Source organism: Passer domesticus, chromosome 13, assembly GCF_036417665.1.
Source record: "Passer domesticus isolate bPasDom1 chromosome 13, bPasDom1.hap1, whole genome shotgun sequence".
Classification (NCBI taxonomy): domain Eukaryota; kingdom Metazoa; phylum Chordata; class Aves; order Passeriformes; family Passeridae; genus Passer; species Passer domesticus.
Genome location: NC_087486.1, coordinates 18,645,046 through 18,662,349, shown reverse-complemented (window position 1 = coordinate 18,662,349; position 17,304 = coordinate 18,645,046). Strand labels below are relative to the sequence as shown.

The 17,304-nt window shown below is 46.6% G+C and overlaps 1 long non-coding RNA gene across 7 annotated transcripts in view; it reads right to left on the bottom strand.

Annotated features, from left to right (window-relative positions):
- LOC135280253 (uncharacterized) overlaps positions 1–17,304 on the bottom strand; it is a 131,965-nt gene that overhangs the window by 2,270 nt on the left and 112,391 nt on the right. For 5 of the 7 annotated variants that reach the window (XR_010347276.1, XR_010347279.1, XR_010347281.1 and 2 more), the window contains one exon: positions 6,334–7,148. This is a non-coding gene — a long non-coding RNA (uncharacterized LOC135280253). Of the gene's footprint in view, positions 1–6,333; positions 7,149–11,903; positions 15,395–17,304 lie in introns of those variants that run through there. The other 2 variants (XR_010347277.1, XR_010347278.1) reach the window with 2 other exon arrangements.

The window sequence follows — 17,304 nt, the reverse complement described above, 5'->3', positions numbered from 1 at the left end:
TCAACACCGACCTTGGGCTCAGCTGTTGGCCTCAGTGGCCAGACTTACAGAATAAGAACTTAGTCCCCTTAGTGCAGGTTTGGGCTACGGACATCCCATTTAGGCACCCATGTTTGAACACTGCTTCCTTTAGCCAAAATAAATAACTGAATCAATGCTACACAGAGTTTAATCTAAACAGGTAATGGACTCCAGCTCAGATATTCCCTGTATTCCAGCGGCAGGTCCTGGAGATGGCAAACTGAAGCCTGCTTTTATAGTGTGCCAGCTCAGGGACCTGTTCCCAATTTGCAGATTTGGCCTGTTGCATTCTAAAAGATGTTTAATATACTCGATGCCTGTTTGTGTTAATGTTTACCATTGAAGTTCTTCATTATTTGATGTTATATTTGGCCATAGCATTAAAATTCCATTGGACCAACTGAAATCTAGTGTCAAATCAAAGCCAAAGAAGCATCTTTGTGATAGACTTTCAGCTTCTATCCAAACACTTTAAAAAACAAAAATCAATTGTGTTTGTAGTTTTTCTTCCTTTTGCCAGAGAAACAGCAAACACTTTATTTATGAGTTGGTTTTTTATATGCACAGCTCTGGAAGAACTGAGCCCAAAGCCATGGACCAGCAGGGAAGCACAAGTTGCTCTGCCAGGAGGGCACAGCTCTGTCCCTGCCAGGCTCAGGAGGGAATGGGGATGGGTGAGAGCTCTCTGAGCCCTTCTCCAGGCCCCAGCATTTGGGATAACAGCATTACCTACAGCCCTTCACACCTAAACCCCGCCGCCCTTGGGCACAGCTGATGGACCGCACAATTGTGCTGCCTGGAAATGGCCCTGTTGTTATTTAGGTCACAGCATCCCAGAATGGTTGGGGGTGGATGGGACCTTAAAGCCCCTCCCATCCCACCCTCTGCCATGGCAGGGACACCTTCCACTGTCCCAGGCTGCTCCCAGCCCTGTCCAACCTGGCCTGGGGCACTGCCAGGGATCCAGGGGCAGCCACAGCTGCTCTGGGCACCCTGTGCCAGGGCCAAGGGCAGAGTTTTTCCATGGGACCTCAGTGATAAAGGATCAGGAGTCAATCCCCACATGCCATGGGGAGTCACAGCCTTTGGGGGTGCTGAGGACCCCGGGGTCTCATGGAGTTGGAGCCTGCAAATCACACACAGCTCACAAAGCCCCTGGCATGGCTCAGCAAGGCCACAGCAAACATAAAGAGAGGTTTGCCTAAGTCCAGATGTTCCAGAACTCAAAGGAAAATATGATGGCCTGGATTAAAAACTGGGAATCAGCATTTAAACATAAAGTTGGGAGGGTAGGTTTGAGGAACAGTCACCAGATACTCTCTTGGCCAGTTAAAACAGGAGCCCTCTGAAAATCCCCTTCTGCAGCCCACCAAAAAACTGCCTAAGTGGACAAGGATGTTTCAAACTGTGTCTCTTCTCCAGAATATTCCCTCCAAAGTTTTTATCAAAATTAAGTTACTTTGCATTTCAATGAACTTTTTTTCAGGATGGTGTCTTTTGATTCTAGTGATAATAAATTAAATTCTGTAAATGTCATCTCAGTACTTATAACATTTCTTTTGACAGTATTAATTGGCATATTTTGATTAATGAAGAGTTCCCACTTTGTTCCAAACTTCATTTCTTTCTGAAATGGGAAAAATTGCCTGCAAAACTTTTCTCAGCTTTTGTTAAATGCTGAGAAACCAAGAAAAAAAGATCTACAGCATAACAGTGAAGTAAGAATTCTGTACTCCTAATATGTAAGCAGAGGATGGGGACAGAAGACTTCTTTAGTTCTAGCAAACAGCCTTGGACATCCCCAACTGTGTGACCTTCTGTATCCTGAGCTGGACAGCCCATCTCCCACCCAGTTCTGAGCCCAGAGCTGTTCTCTGCTTGATTCAGGCAAGAAGCCTGGGTAGCTTTATGTGTAGTAGAAACTTTTTTATCCTTCCAGTAAAACATCTACTGGCCTTACAGGGGGTTGAAGCAGCTTCTAGCTTAAGTCAATAAAATAAAAAAATCCCAGAATCCCAAATCATTAAGGCTGGAAGAGACTTCCCAGACCATCGAGTCCAGCTTGTGCCTCATGTCCACCTTGTCCCCAGCCCAGAGCACTCAGTGCCACCTCCAGTCCTATCCAGGACACCTCCAGGGATGGGCACTCCAAACCCCCTGGGCAGCTCCTCCCAATCCCTGAGCCCCCTTTCCATGGGGAAATTCCTGCTGAAGTCCACCCTGAGCCTGCCCTGGCCCAGCCTGAGGCCGTTCCCTTTCCTCCTGTCCCTGGCCATTGTGAGCGAGGTGCAAGGGGTGGAGCTTCCTGAGTTGCAGCTGAGTGGCTGATTATAAGAGGTCTCAGGGGAGCGCGGCGAACAGGAGCGGGCAACCGGGCGTGTGGTGAGTCTCTGGGGCATAAACAGGGCAGTTCGCGCGGCAGTTCGCGCAGGCAGGGCAAGCAGGCAGGGTTGCCAGCTTTCTTTCTAGTAAGGAGTCCTCTCTCTTCTTTGAGGTTTTCCTGCTGCCTAGTTGTGGTTGAGGTGTCTGTTACTAATGGTTTCTACAAGGTCAAAAACTGTGGCTGGTGTAAATGGGGAAGTGGAGTCCTCCAAAAAGGATGTGTCTGTACAGACCCATCCGTGCCCAGAGTGTTTGAGCTTATCTGTGGCTTCAGGGAGTGTTGTGGAGGAGACATGCCTGAGATGTGAGCAAGTGAATGACCTCCTCTCATTGGTGGCTGAGCTTAGGGAGGAAGTTGAAAGATTAAGGAGCATCAGGGAAAGTGAAAGCGAAATAGACTGGTGGAGTTCAGCCCTTCCATCTTTAAACGAGGCCTCTGACCGAGAGACTGAGAACTTATATGCCTCCCACCCTCAGGCAAGAGAAGTGCACCTGGTGGATGAAGAGGAGTGGAAATTGGTCCCCATTCGGGGAGGTAATAACAAAAACTCCTCCCCATCCCCATCATCCAGCCAGGTACCACTACAGAATAAGTATGAGGTCCTGGAACTAGAGACCCAACTAGATGACTTAGAAGAAAACTGTCTGCCCATTGAGCCCCCCAGTTATGATCCATCTGTAAGATGGATCACTACCTCTAACATCAAGAAAAAAAGAAGGGTAATCGTAGTAGGTGATTCCCTTCTGAAGGGAACTGAGGGTCCCATCTGTCGACCAGACCCATCCCACAGGGAGGTCTGTTGCCTCCCTGGGGCCCGGGTACAAGATATCACTGAGAGACTTCCTGGGCTGATTCAGCCCTCTGATTATTATCCACTACTGATACTCCAGGCTGGCAGTGATGAGATTGAAAAGAGGAGTGTCAAGGCAATTAGAAAGGACTTTAGGGTACTGGGGCAGGTAGTTGAAAGGTCAGGAGCTCAGGTAGTGTTCTGCTCAGTCCCTTTGGTGGCAGAGGAAAATGATGAAAAAAACAGGAGAATCCGCATCATCAACAAATGGCTTAAAGGTTGGTGTCATCGGCAAAATTTTGGATTCTTTGATCATGGGGAAACTTTTACAGCATCTGCTCTGCTGGAACCAGATGGGTTACATCTCTCTGTTAAGGGCAAAAGGTTTTTAGCTCATGAACTGGCAGACCTCATTGAGAGGGCTTTAAACTAGGTTTGAAGGGGGAAGGGGATGCAGCTGGGCTCTCTGGAAGCAGGCCTAAGGGTTACAAGGCCAAGTTAGGGGTGAAATCAGCAGCCCAGCTGCGGTGCATGTATACCAATGCACGCAGCTTGGGCAACAAACAAGAAGAGCTGGAGGCCATGGTGAAGCTGCAGAGCTATGATGTAGTTGCCATCACGGAAACATGGTGGGATGACTCACATGGCTGGAGCGCTGCACTGGATGGCTACAAGCTCTTCAGAAGAGACAGGAAAGGAAGAAGAGGTGGAGGGGTGGCCCTTTATATTAAGCAGACTCTTGTTGCCATAGAAATTGAAACTAAGGAAGATGGAGTTGAATGTCTATGGATAAGAATTAAGGGGAAGGCCAACAAGGCTGACACCCTACTGGGAGTCTGTTATCGTCCACCCAAGCAGGAAGAAGAGGTTGATGACTTGTTCTATAAGCAGCTAGGTAATGTTTCAAGATCATCAGCCCTTGTTCTTGTGGGTGACTTCAACCTACCAGACATCTGCTGGGAACTTAATACAGCAGAAAAGAAGCAGTCCAAGAAATTCTTAGAGAGTATGGAAGACAACTTTCTGTCACAGCTGGTGGGTGAACCCACCAGGGGAGGGACTATGTTAGATCTGCTGTTTACAAATAGAGATGGGCTGGTGGGAGATGTGATGGTTGGAGGTCGCTTGGGTCAGAGTGATCATGAAATAATAGAGTTCTCAATATTTGGTGAAGTCAGAAGGAGCACCGGTAAGACTCTTGTACTGGATTTCCGGAGGGCAGACTTCGGCCTGTTTAGGAGACTTATTCAAAGCGTCCCTTGGGAGACAGCCCTTAAAAAAAAAGGAGTTCAGGAAGGGTGGACGTGCCTCAAAACAGAGATCTTGAGGGCACAGGAACAGACTGTCCCTGTGTGCCGAAAAATAAGTCAGCGGGGTAAACGTCCAGCCTGGCTGGGCAAAGAGGTTCTAGAGGAACTCAGGAATAAAAAGAGGACCTATCAGCTTTGGAAGGAGGGTCAGGTCTCTAAGGAAGTATTCAAGAAGGCTGCTAGAGCATGCAGGAAGAAAATTAGGGAGGCCAAATCTCAGTTTGAACTTAGAATGGCGACTTCTGTAAAGGATAACAAAAAATGTTTTTACAAATACATTAATGCTAGAAGGAAGGGTAAGACCAGCCTTAGTTCCCTATTGGACAAGGCAGGGAACTTAGTATCTGCAGATGAGGAGAAGGCAGAAGTGCTTAATGACTACTTTGTCTCAGTTTTTAGTGGGAAGATGACTTGCCTTCAAGATACCTGCCCCCCTGGGCTGGTTGATGGGGTCAGGGAGCAGAATGGTTCCCCCTTTATCCAAGAGGAGACAGTCAAAGAACTACTGAAATGCCTGGATGTTCATAAATCTATGGGACCTGACGGGATCCACCCCAGGGTAATGAGAGAGCTGGCAGATGAGCTTACAAAGCCACTCTCCATAATTTACCAACAGTCCTGGCTCACTGGTGAGGTTCTGGAAGACTGGAAGCTGGCCAATGTGACACCCATTCACAAAAAGGGTGCAAAGGAGGATCCTGGTAATTATAGACCAGTCAGTCTGACCTCAGTACCTGGCAAAATAATGGAACAGTTTATATTAAGTGCCATCATGAAGAATTTACAGGATGGCCAGGGTATCAGACCCAGTCAGCATGGGTTTAGGAAGGGTAGGTCATGTTTAACCAACCTGGTCACCTTTTATGACCAGGTAACCTGCCTAGTGGATGCAGGGAAGGCTGTAGATGTTGTTTATTTGGATTACAGCAAGGCCTTTGACACTGTCTCCCACAGCATACTCCTAGATAAGCTGGCAGCCTGTGGCTTGGACAGGAACATTCTGTGCTGGGTTAGGAACTGGCTGCATGGCCGAGCCCAGAGAGTGGTCGTGAATGGTGCTGCATCCAGCTGGAGGCCAGTCACCAGTGGTGTCCCTCAGGGGTCTGTGCTGGGGCCAGTTCTGTTTAATATTTTTATTGATGATATGGATGAGGGTTTAGAGTCTTTCATTAGTAAATTTGCAGATGACACTAAGCTGGGAGCATGTGTCGATCAGTTAGAGGGACAGAGAGCTTTGCAGAAGGACTTGGAACAGTTGGATGGATGGGCAGAATCCAATGGGATGAAGTTCAACAAGTCCAAGTGCCGAGTCCTGCACTTTGGCCACAATAACCCCCTGCAACGTTATAGGCTGGGGACGGTGTGGCTGGACAGTGCTCATGTGGAAAGAGACCTGGGGGTACTGGTTGACAGTCGGCTGAACATGAGCCACCAGTGTGCTCAGGTGGCCAAGAAGGCCAATGGCATCCTGGCCAGTATCAGGAATAGTGTGTCCAGCAGGAGCAGGGAGGTCATTCTTCCCCTGTACTCGGCACTGGTGAGGCCACACCTAGAGTACTGTGTCCAGTTCTGGGCCCCTCAGTTTAGGAGGGACGCTGAGATGCTTGAGCGTGTCCAAAGGAGAGCAACGAGGCTGGTGAGGGGCTTGGAACACAAGCCATATGAGGAACGACTACGAGAGCTGGGTTTGTTTAGCCTGGAGAAAAGGAGACTCAGAGGTGACCTTATCACTCTCTACAACTTCCTGAAGGGTGGCTGTAGTGAGCTGGGGTTCAGTCTCTTTCTCCGAGCAACAACAGATAGAACAAGAGGATACAGTCTCAAGCTGCGCCAAGGGAGATACAGGTTAGACCTAAGGAGGAAGTTTTTCACAGAAAGAGTGGTCAAACACTGGAATCATCTGCCCAGGGAGGTGGTAGAGTCACCATCCCTGGATGTGTTTAAAAGGAGACTAGATGTGGCACTTAGTGCCATGACCTAGTTGAGGTATAAGATAGGATGGGTTGGACTCGATGATCTTGAAGGTCTCTTCCAACCTAGAGATTCTGTGATTCTGTGTGATTCTGTGTTCCCTGGGAGCAGAGCCTGACCCCCCTGGCTGTCCTCTCTTTTAGGTGGGTGTAGGAGGTGCTGTGCTCTTCCCTGAGCCTCCTCTGAGAAGGCTGAGAGGCTTGGATCTGACCATTCCAACAGCTGAGCCAGGCTCTTCTGTGTAAATTAGATTGCTCCATTGGCTCCACTGAGCAAACCCAACTTTTATTAGCAGAGGATCCCAATATCAGCACTTGCTGAGCTATCCCAAGTCATATCAGTGATAAATCTGGCCTCCAGACACATTTATCACATCTGCCATATTCAAATAAAAGGGGTTCATTGCATCAATGAAATGGCATCAGAGGAAACTTAGAGCTGAGGCAATATGTTAAACATTAGCCACAATGCTCACAGGCCTAGGAAGGACTGATAAGCCATGATTAAACTTAATTATGGATTATTTTATATTACCTACCTCCAAGCAGTGTGGAAAATTGCTTCCTTTTAACTGCCTTGGCGGCTCTCTCTGACCGTGCACATTCTGGGGGGATTTTCTCATGATTGATGTATTTGTTTACCGAGGTCCCTGCTCAAACACGGCCGATCCTCCCTTTAATCAGAGGTGTGAATACCTTAATAGTTGTCAGAGCCCACATTAACCTCTTGATTAAAAGACATCCTCACACTTACCATTAAAAAAATACATTAAACAAATTAAATTTGTATTCTCATTATAAACCCTACAAAGGGAAAATAATAGTTTGGTGTTCATGTACTTGGCTCGTTGGTATTTCATCAAGTTGTACCTTACAAGAGAAATGTTTTCTTTCCTATTTTTCCCCTTTTACCAATGAGAGGGAAGGGTTTTGGTGGGCTGGGTTCTATTTTTGCCTTTGCCTAAGGGCAAAAAGCTCCATGAACATAATTTTTTACTCAACTTCCTTTGCCTGCTTGTCTGTACTGGCTATTACTCTTGTTGGCTACAGCAATATTACCAATAAAATAAACATGTCAAAATTCAGAAGCACAAACAAGTTCATCTGTGACACAAATTTTGCCTGGCAAATAATTCTCCTTGTTTCTGTAAGGGCTTCAATTTCTTGTGGATTCAAAGCAAATTCATCTTAAATTTGATGCCTCGGTCTTATTTTTCTTTCTCAATCTCATTAGAGTAAAAATAGCAAGGATATCCATATGATTAAAGACTTCATGTGCAAGAAAGCAATCTGGTCATAGTGCTCCTTAGCTTTATGTACTTCTTTCTATTTGACAACATTAATTTGCCATCTGTCAGCTCAGTTACAGAGTTTACTTGCTGCTTGCTTGGCGTTCACCTCCCCCTTTTTCGTTGTCAGCTGTTTTTAATAGTTTGGCCTCCTTGAGTGGGCCATTTATGCAGATTTGAAACAGGAGAAATCCTAAAAATTGACCATATGGGAACCCACTTTGTACTCCCCAGGCTGGCATAGCCATGCACAGACCTCCTCCCCCTTCTAAGCATGCCCAGCACCTAAAAAATCCAATTTTTCCACACCTCCATAGCACCTTCCATCTGGATCATCACACCACAGACACAAACAGATGAATTTTGCTCTCTTGGGCAGGTCAGCTGAATTGTCCAAGATTTCCTGGGAGCTGCATTCAGCCCTGAACATGCAACCAGATAAAAGGTGAAAATGGAACACTTTTCCTTTTCTTGGAAAAGTCCTGGTTTTTGGGACAGGAGGCTTTTGGAACAGAGCATCTGGGCCAAGGTACTGATGTGGGGGGTGAGGTTGGCTATCAGACTCAGAGGATTCCATCAACATGGGCATCTTTTTCCAGATCCCAGATATTTAAACCTCCAAAACTCATATATGAAGTTAAGTTATTCTTCTGAGAAGAGATACATCAGCTTATATATCTGAAATCCCACCCATTTATTTAAATATACAGGGGAAAAAAGTCCATTTTTTTCCCATGTAATTTTTCTGCCAGTTGAAGAGATTCAGGACCCTCATGGGCACTGAAGTGAAAAGCCAACATGAAGACTGATTATTGCCTCATTCTAAAGGAAGAGCAGAGCTGTGCAGTGGCCAGGGCTCCACGGCTCATTCGTGATGGGGACTGTAAGCACTCTAAGTGCTGCCCATTGCCCTCAGGGTGGCCCAAACTCCTGCTTCTCTACCTAACTTGGGAGAGGGGAATTGCACTTGGAAGGGGTTTTTTTCGTGCCTAGAAGCAGTGAAATCACCTGCAAGGAAGTGAACATAATATTTTGTGTTAGCATGAGAATTCCTCAGTTTGCTTTGCTTATGTCCCATTCCAGGAAAAAGTCACATTATCAGGGCTCTTGACTGGTTTGCACTGGGGGTTTGCTGGCTTCTTTCCTGGTTGCCTTTCCAGAAACTAATTTTTAAGTAATTAGAGAAAAAGGTAAAAGCTCAAACCCTTTTAAACTGAAAAACCAGTAGAAGCTGTAGAACAGTATCTCAGGTCTGCAGAGTTTAAACAGAAAGGACCAGGGTTTGTCTTCACACCCATGCAAGGAGGACACAAGAATTGGAAGATGTTGGTCTGGGGGACCTTCACCTGTTTTGAGCCTCTTTGCTGAGATCAGCCCAACAATCCAGAACGAGGACTGGACAAGGTCAGCAAGGTCCAGCTCAGAGGGCACCCGGAACTCAGCTGAGAGTGTTTTTGCTGGTTTGGAACCAAGCCCTGGGCAGAAAAAGAGCCACAGATGGGGCAGATCCTGTCAAGGAATCCTGAAGAGAGCTGTGGGTGATGGGGACAGAAGGGTGGCCCTACCTGGGCCAGGCTGGTCAGTGGGACAGACACCATCAGGAATTCAGGCATGGAAGCTGACAACACTTTAAATCAGGGCCGCTATTTCCAGCAAAGGGAAGATTGAAAAGGTTTCCCAGCTCTGACAGCCTGAGCCCACCTCAAGCAGCCATAAGAAGATCACCCCAGAAAGGGAAGTCTGACTGAGCCAGAGCCAGAGCAACACGTTCAGCCCTGCTGCCCCAGTGGGAGCTCGGCCAGATGTGTGCCTGCCTCTGGGGCTGGAGCAGCCCTGTAATTTATAACAGTCTCCAGGCTGCTCTCATTTACGTAGGGGCCCGTGCTCAGCTCTTTCAGACAGAGTTCAAAGGCTGCCCCGAGCAGCTCTGCAGGCCACCGGCAGGGCCCGGGCCAGCACCTGGCACCATCCACTCGCCACACCCCGATCCACCCATGGCTCTGTTGCACAAAGAGGGCTGGTGGCTCTAACAGGCTACCAAAGGTCCATCCCACCTCCTACAGGTACCTGGCAAGCTCTGCTTTGCATTACCTCTCTGTAATGCACAGATACGGCCAGATTGATGCAGGGTGCAAAAATGCAGCCCACAAAGATACCCCACCAGGGTGTGATAGTGACAAAGCTCATCCCATTGCTGCCTGCCAAAACCACCACTTAAACTTAGTACCAAAGGCAACATTTCATAATTCTGAAATGTAATCCCTGCTCCAAACATTTCCAGTATCAGCACATGTTGGATTCAGGTATCCAAATATTTAAGAGTATCTTTTGGGGCACTGTTGGCCAAACCCTGCCTTGTGTAGCCAACGTGCTGCTATAGATGACAGAAGTTATAATGGCAAAACAAATCCATCAATGTTTTGACCCAAACAGAAATGCTGGGGAAAAAAGAACATCAGCATGGTGTTGTTGGCAAAATGTGGCTGAAATGTTCAGTTTAAGGAAGCTGAGCCATTTTTATTTGTAATAAGGCCTGACAGCTTTCAGGACATGCTGTCTTTACAGAGACTGGATTCATTCTAGAAGTTCATTCACTTGCACAGGGGTTTAGTGAACCAACCAGACCTCCTCCTTCTCCTCTCTGGGAAGGTTCATTAGCTGCAGGGAACTCAGTGTGAATGAGAGGTGTGTGTGAGGTATGGGTAATTACAACAGCACCTCTAAAATAAATCACCAACCTACTGTTGATATGACTGCAAACCTGGAACGGATCCTCATTTTGGGCTGGGAGAGGGTCTTCAACAACACTCTATAAAGTACAAAGGGAAAAAAAAAAGAAATTGACTTTAATAATACTGAGGTGTTGACAAAATCCTCAGAGAGTAAAGGAGCTCCATCACACAGGATGGACTCACTGCTTGGGAAGGGGCATCTGCTTGGAGCTTTGCTGGGGACAGGAATTCACTGGCTGAGGGGTTGCTGCTGTCCCTTGTGCCTAGAGGAGATGCTGCAGGGGTGTGTAAACTGTTGCTGGCTGTGGCACTGACTGTCCAAGTGCTCTGATCCCTTAAATATCCATAGCCCAGTAAATTATATCAGCAATGTTCCACACTTGCACATCCTCTGTAACACCACAGGTGCCTCTGCTCCCCTCTCTGCAGCTGTGACCACCACCAGGGACAGCACAGGACACCTTCCAGTCCCTCTCCCCACCTGGGCAACAGCCACACCTCCAAGACTCACCTTGTTTTAACTACAGAGACAATAGAACTGCACTTACACATATTTTGGTCATGCTCTGCTACTTCAACCTACTAAAAGGGAAATGAAAACCCTCTAAGTAACTGAGTTTTACAGACCTTCCTGTCCTGAACTTGTGCTGCTGTCCTGGGTCACCTGCAGAGCAAGGTCCTGTCTGAGACTGCAGGAGAAAGACAGCAGAGTCCAGCACTGCTGCCATGCTCTGCTCCTCCCTGCCTGACTTCACTCCCCTCATCACCCTCTTAGCTGTCCTTTCCTTAAACACTTTGAGGCTTCTTTTGTATTGTGGTTGGTTTTCAGATGCGCCATAAAAATGCACGTGCTGGGAATGCTGGGGTTAAGACATGGGAATGCAAACATTGTGGAAATAACTTGGCTTTTGTTTTTCTTTTCCTTCCCCTATTTTCCTTTCTATAAACGAACTTTTCCACTTCTTCAGTATGTTGGCACTTAGACCTTGCTTGGCCTCTTCATAGAAACAGAGGCTGAAGGGGGTCAGATAAATTATCTGTTCAGGGAAATGAGCAGAGGCTATTGCAAGCTCTCAGCCAGGATTCCAGCAGGTAATTCCATGTACAAGAGACTGCACATCCAAGCATTCAGCTGTTGGGATCTCAGTGGCTGTGACTCGTGACCCAGCTAGCACTGCCTTTATGCTCTGTGTCCTTTATGGACATTTTTGGGGAAAGATGTCAGATGCCGGTGAGTGCAGCTATCCAGGGACATTGAGTCACGGATTCAGAATGGTTTGGGTTGGAAGGGATCCTAAAGCTCATCACATTCCACCCCTGCCATGGGCAGGGACACCTCCCACTGTCCCACATTGCTCCAAGCCCCATCCAGCCTGGCCTTGGGCGCTGCCAGAGATCCAGGGGCAGCCACAGCTGCTCTGGGCACCTGTGCCAGGGCCTGCCCACCCTCCCAGGAGAGAATTTATTCGCAATGTCCCACCTAATCCTGCCCTCTGTCACTTAAAGGCATTCCCTGTGTCCTGTCCCTCCATCCCTTGTCCCCAGTCCCTCTCCAGCTCTCCTGGAGCCCCTTTAGACACTGGAAGGGGCTCTGAGGTCTCCCTAGAGTCCTCCCTTCTCCAGGATGAGCAGACCCAACTCTCCCACCCTGGCTCCACAGCAGAGGGCTGTAGTTGTTCTTCAGTTTCTCACTCTTCATCAATGTCTTGAGGACATCTTTATATTGTTCCTGCAGTGTTTTGGACACTGATGGCTGTTCCAAAACTCTTCTCAAAAGCAGAATAACACCAGGGCAATTTCAGCTCTTTTTCTCTACACTGTTGCAAAGTGCCTGGGGAAGTGCTGTTGTAGGCAGATCATAATTAATAATTAGCATTATTTATAGTGGGGCCTGCAGAACAGAATTGAAAGTGTCATCAGATTTTACATCCAAAATATTGTCTCAGTCAGTCCTTTCTAATTCCCAGGCATTGCTGTGGGAAGATACAATTGCACATGTGAATACTTTCCCATGCCTCCTCTCCATGTGCCTGTTTCCATGTGTAAAGCATCTGGGAATGCTCGTAGGGCCTCGTTGGAAATGTAGTGTGTGTGTGTAAATTGTTGGTTGTCTACATCTGTGTATCTAATTGCATGTGAAAATCACTACTTGAGTTGCATCAATGAAATACAACTTTTTGAAAATACAGTTTGCATGTGTTTCTCATTCATTTTAGTGAGGCACAAGATGATCCAGTTGAAAAACAGTAGCTAAGACCAGATGTTCTTCTGCTCCTACAGCGTGAGAGAAGCAGCTCAGCCTTAAGAAACTCAAAGCTGCTCAGCTTATAATACTTGCAGTATCATGGGAGAGAAAGATCATCTCCTCCAGTGGCCTCCCTTCCCGAGGACCCACTGCTAAGGGAAAATGGCAGGAGTTCACCTTTGCTGCCAGGAATTTCGAATCAAGCACCAAGGCTTCTTCAAGTGCTGATGAGCAATGGCTGAACATGTGCTCTGGTCATTTAGTGAGTTTGGAGGCAATCAGGGGACACTCCTGGGGACACTGCTGGCCAGTTAAGACTGGACATATGGCAAAGGTTTAATAAAATATATGATGGGAAGGGTAACTTACACAGCTTTGCCAAAATGTCATTTAAAAACTATGTGCCTAATTTCTAAACAATTGAGTTTTAAAGATTTAATAACTCCTTGAATTTTTCCACAGCTCAGCTGCTACTTGGGTCATATTTCCAAATTCAATGTACCTCTTACTCCTCCACTTAAAACATTCACTTTTCATTTAGACCTGCAGGAAAAACAAAATCTGGATTACTTTCAAATTATTGGCCAAGCTCAAAGAGACATCCCAGCCCTTTATGGGGCGCAGATAAAAGAGCTCAGAGTCCATGCTCTGCCAGGAAAAATGTTCACTTTCTGTGAAATGCATTAAGAAATCAAATGAAGCGCTTATTAAACTTTTAGATGCAAGAATCTACAAATTGAACAATGATGCGTGTCTATGTCAGATGCTTGAGATGAGATGGAGCCTGTCATAAACTGCTGCTGGATGCATAAATGAGGCTCCCTGTGCCCTCTCCCAGCTGCAGAGTATTGAAGTAGGAGCTGGGGCTGAAAGCACTCTTTGTGAAGATCAGCTCCAAACTCTTCTCTTTATTTACCAGCTTACTGAGACTGACAAAGTATTTGATATCTTGCAGCTTCCAGCCTGAGAGCCTGGCTTGCAGCCATATTTGTCAATGATTGTACCTGCTTTGGCATTTGCTCAGTGCCCTGAGCTGCACATGTCTTCCTGTTGACAAAGGACCTCAAGTAAAAGAATTTGCTCCACACTCTCTTCCCTTCCACCTCTTTTGAAACCCTCCAATAAACCCAATCTGGGTACTCTCTTCCAGGACACGTGAACCTAATCCTTTTCTTTTCAAAGCAGCATTGGATAGTCCATGGCTATTCTGAAGGATTAATTATGCTTTCGACAAGAGGTCTTTGAGTTAGCAGAGGTGCTCCCTGCCCACTGCAAGTGTTGGAAGTGCAGCAGCACCCGAGGAAGTGAGGACTGTTAAAGGGTTCTCCTTCTGCCCATCAGCTCTGAGATCACCCTCACAGACAATCCCAGGCTGTACAGGGAAGTTGAGTCATGTCTCTGCTCATCAACCCCATGGACTTTACTGCTGCTGCTGATAAACCCACGAGCAGTTGGGGCTTGCAGAGCCCACCCAGTTCCAGCAGCTACAGAAATCTTTTCACTTCTCACTGCTAAACTTACTGCATTTGATCTATAAATGGAGGCAGGACAGGATCTCAGTTTATAAATGCAAATATGTGAATGGGGCTGCTGCAAGTAAGGGTGGGTGTGAACCCAGGTTTACACCCAAAGATGCACCAGAAATCTGCCAAATTCCCTGGGAGCTCAGTGGGAAAAGCAGTTTGTACTTTTGCCTTGTTTAGACAAATACAAAACATGAGCAGCTAAATGATAGTAAAAATAAATATCTATTTGTTTTGCTTCCTAAATGACCATATTAAATAATGAGTAAAGATTTGTGCTCGTATGGTTTGTCCTCAATGTAAGGTGCATGGGTACCAGACTGAGAGACCACCTACCCTGGAATAAGCTGCTTAAGACACTGCCTGCTTGATTCTTCCTTTCTCCTGGCAAGGTCATATCCAGCTTACTGATGAATTAATTTCTAATTACAACTTAGACAGAGGATTTGAAATATTTGGAAACCTTACCTACACATCTGGGCATCTATTTTTGCTCCTGTATTGACTTTTACCTCACATACCAGCGGTGAGACTTTGAAGAACTAAGATATTAGAATTTTTGATTAGACCAGCAGGGATCTCAAACCCTAAAACATCAGAGGTCAGGCTGCTGCATTGACACCAAACTCCTTCATCTATAGGGTCACTCGGGCTCCTCTCAGCCAGCTGGGACCTGCAGGATCATTGGAGCCCCCAGGGGCTCCTTAGAGCCAACTGCTGTCCTCACCTGGAGCACTCTGGTCTTCTCATGCTTTGCCATGTATTTATTTTCCCAGCTTAATGTGGCAGTTCAGATGATCTAAAATCACCTTTAAATGTCCTGGGACATTTTCCATTTGCTGTGGGTGACTCAGCAATCCCACAATGATGAGAAAAAATGCCTTGAAAGTCCATTTTCTACAGATGCCCACCTGACTGACTCCATCCCTCTGTTGCTTCCAGTGATGGAATGAAATCCTGATGATGCCATGTACCTCGAAGCACTGAATTAATTCCTTTCAGACCGATTTCCTAAGACTCAGCAGTCTTCAACCAAGTAGGCTCTGGCAGAATGGTGGTCAGAATCTCCCTCCACTCATTCAGAACACGTTATTGCTGGTGTGGGAAGCAGATCCAGCCGACCAGTACTGCCTGCTTCCAAAGAAAACACTCGCTTTACTGTATCTGGTGTTTTGAAATGTATGAAAATAAATTATTTATTATCATGACTTTTGGGCTGAACCTGTTTATATGGGCTTGCATCTGTCTGATCTGAAGACTGAGTCACTGACTGACAGACACCCTCTTGGCTGGTCCCGTTACTTACATTATGTCCATACTGTTCCAACAGCTTAAATAAAAATAGCAAGCTTGAAACTTCTCCTCTGTTGGCATTTCTTCATAGAGACAGGGTGTTTCTTAAAGAAACATCAAATCACTTTTAAAGAGGTCAGATGTGCAGGGTGAAATGGCAGAATTAATGGTGAGACTCCCTGGCTGCAGCTTCCAGCCCAGCTTTAGCCCCCTCAGCTGCTGTGCTGGATGCCAAGAGAATGGCTGAGGAGGTTTGGACATTGAGAGCTTCCCACAAATATCAGTCAATGACAACTAAAAACCTGCTCTGGTCCAAAGCGTGCTCCAGTCCAAAAGCTGTAGCCCTTCTGCCCCTGCCAGCCACTTCCACATCTGGCAGCTGGGGCAAACTCAGGAGCAGTATTTCCACTGACACCAAGTTAATTCTTTTTCTTCCTTTTCACTTTGTACCCCCTCAGAGCAGCGAACACTGAAGTGAGAGCTGCAGAGGAGCCCCTTGGAGGGGGAGCATGAGGGAGGGGTGGGACTGCAGCAGGGACTCCCATCCCTGTGGCAAGGATATCATATGGAACTGGGGAAATGTGACTCAATAGAAATATGATTTCTTCATTTTCCCATCCAGCAAGGTGCAAATGTCTCTGGACATTACAGGTGCTTACCTGGCCTGTCCTTTGGATTACTCTTTTGCAGTGTATTGACCACATAGAATTAGTCAGACAAATTTATGCTGCAATACCCACCGGAGTGTCTGTCTGCCAGGAACCAAGACAAAACAAAACCACAGTCATGCCTTACTACTACTGGTTTGAATCCTTCAGCATTTTTCATTCTAAATGCTCTGCTCAGAATCAGGAGCCCAGATATATCAGATGGTCTGTAGTGAGCACTGTGACTTGCCTTATGTTCCAGAACTCCTAATTCATTGAGTGGAGCCACTGCTGGGCTGGATGTACAGGTGATCAGCCAGGGATTTTCCATCTAATATTCATCTCTATGTATCTGAAACAAGTGTCTGATCACCATTTCTCCCTGCATTCACAAATTGTTTTTAAAGGAGAAGAAGCAATTCAGTGGAGTCTGGAATTGCACAGCCAAGGAGAACGTGCAAAAATGAAGAGGATACACACCTTGGAGCCACAGCCAACACCTAAGTGAGTACAATGTTCTCCACTCGCTGTGCGTATGCAAGCATGGAAGACCATGAGTAGGATGTGTGTTTGTGGTGGAGGAGGAATGCAAGCTATGCTCTGTGTGGATGGAATATGCCTGGTGCTGAAAGCTGTGGGATGGAAGAATGAATGCAGTTGTATTGGAAGAAGGAGGAATGCTTACAGTATTTTCTGTCCTCAAATGTGGATTAGCTTGGAAAGGGATGTAAGGTGGGAAAGACATATCCTGAACACCTGTTTCTACATCTGTATGTTTTTTAACTCATTTTGGAGACAGTGTGCCTTGCTCCTCACTCCCTGTCCTTGTCCTGCACTTAGGTCCTATCTCACACAAAAAGAATTCCTCCTCTCGTGGAAGTCACCTGTCTTTCCAAGAGTGCAGTGGTGTCCATGTGCATGTGTGAGGGCTGTGGAGACTGGCACACATCTGCCTGTGGAAGAAAGGAGAACTGGAGCAGCAGAATTCCCCCACCCTGGAACCAAACCTCCTCCTGCTGCTGCTGCTCTGAGTGTGCTCCATGTCCTCTGACTCCCTTGGTGTTCATTGACTGCTGCTTTCATGGGATCACAATGAATCCC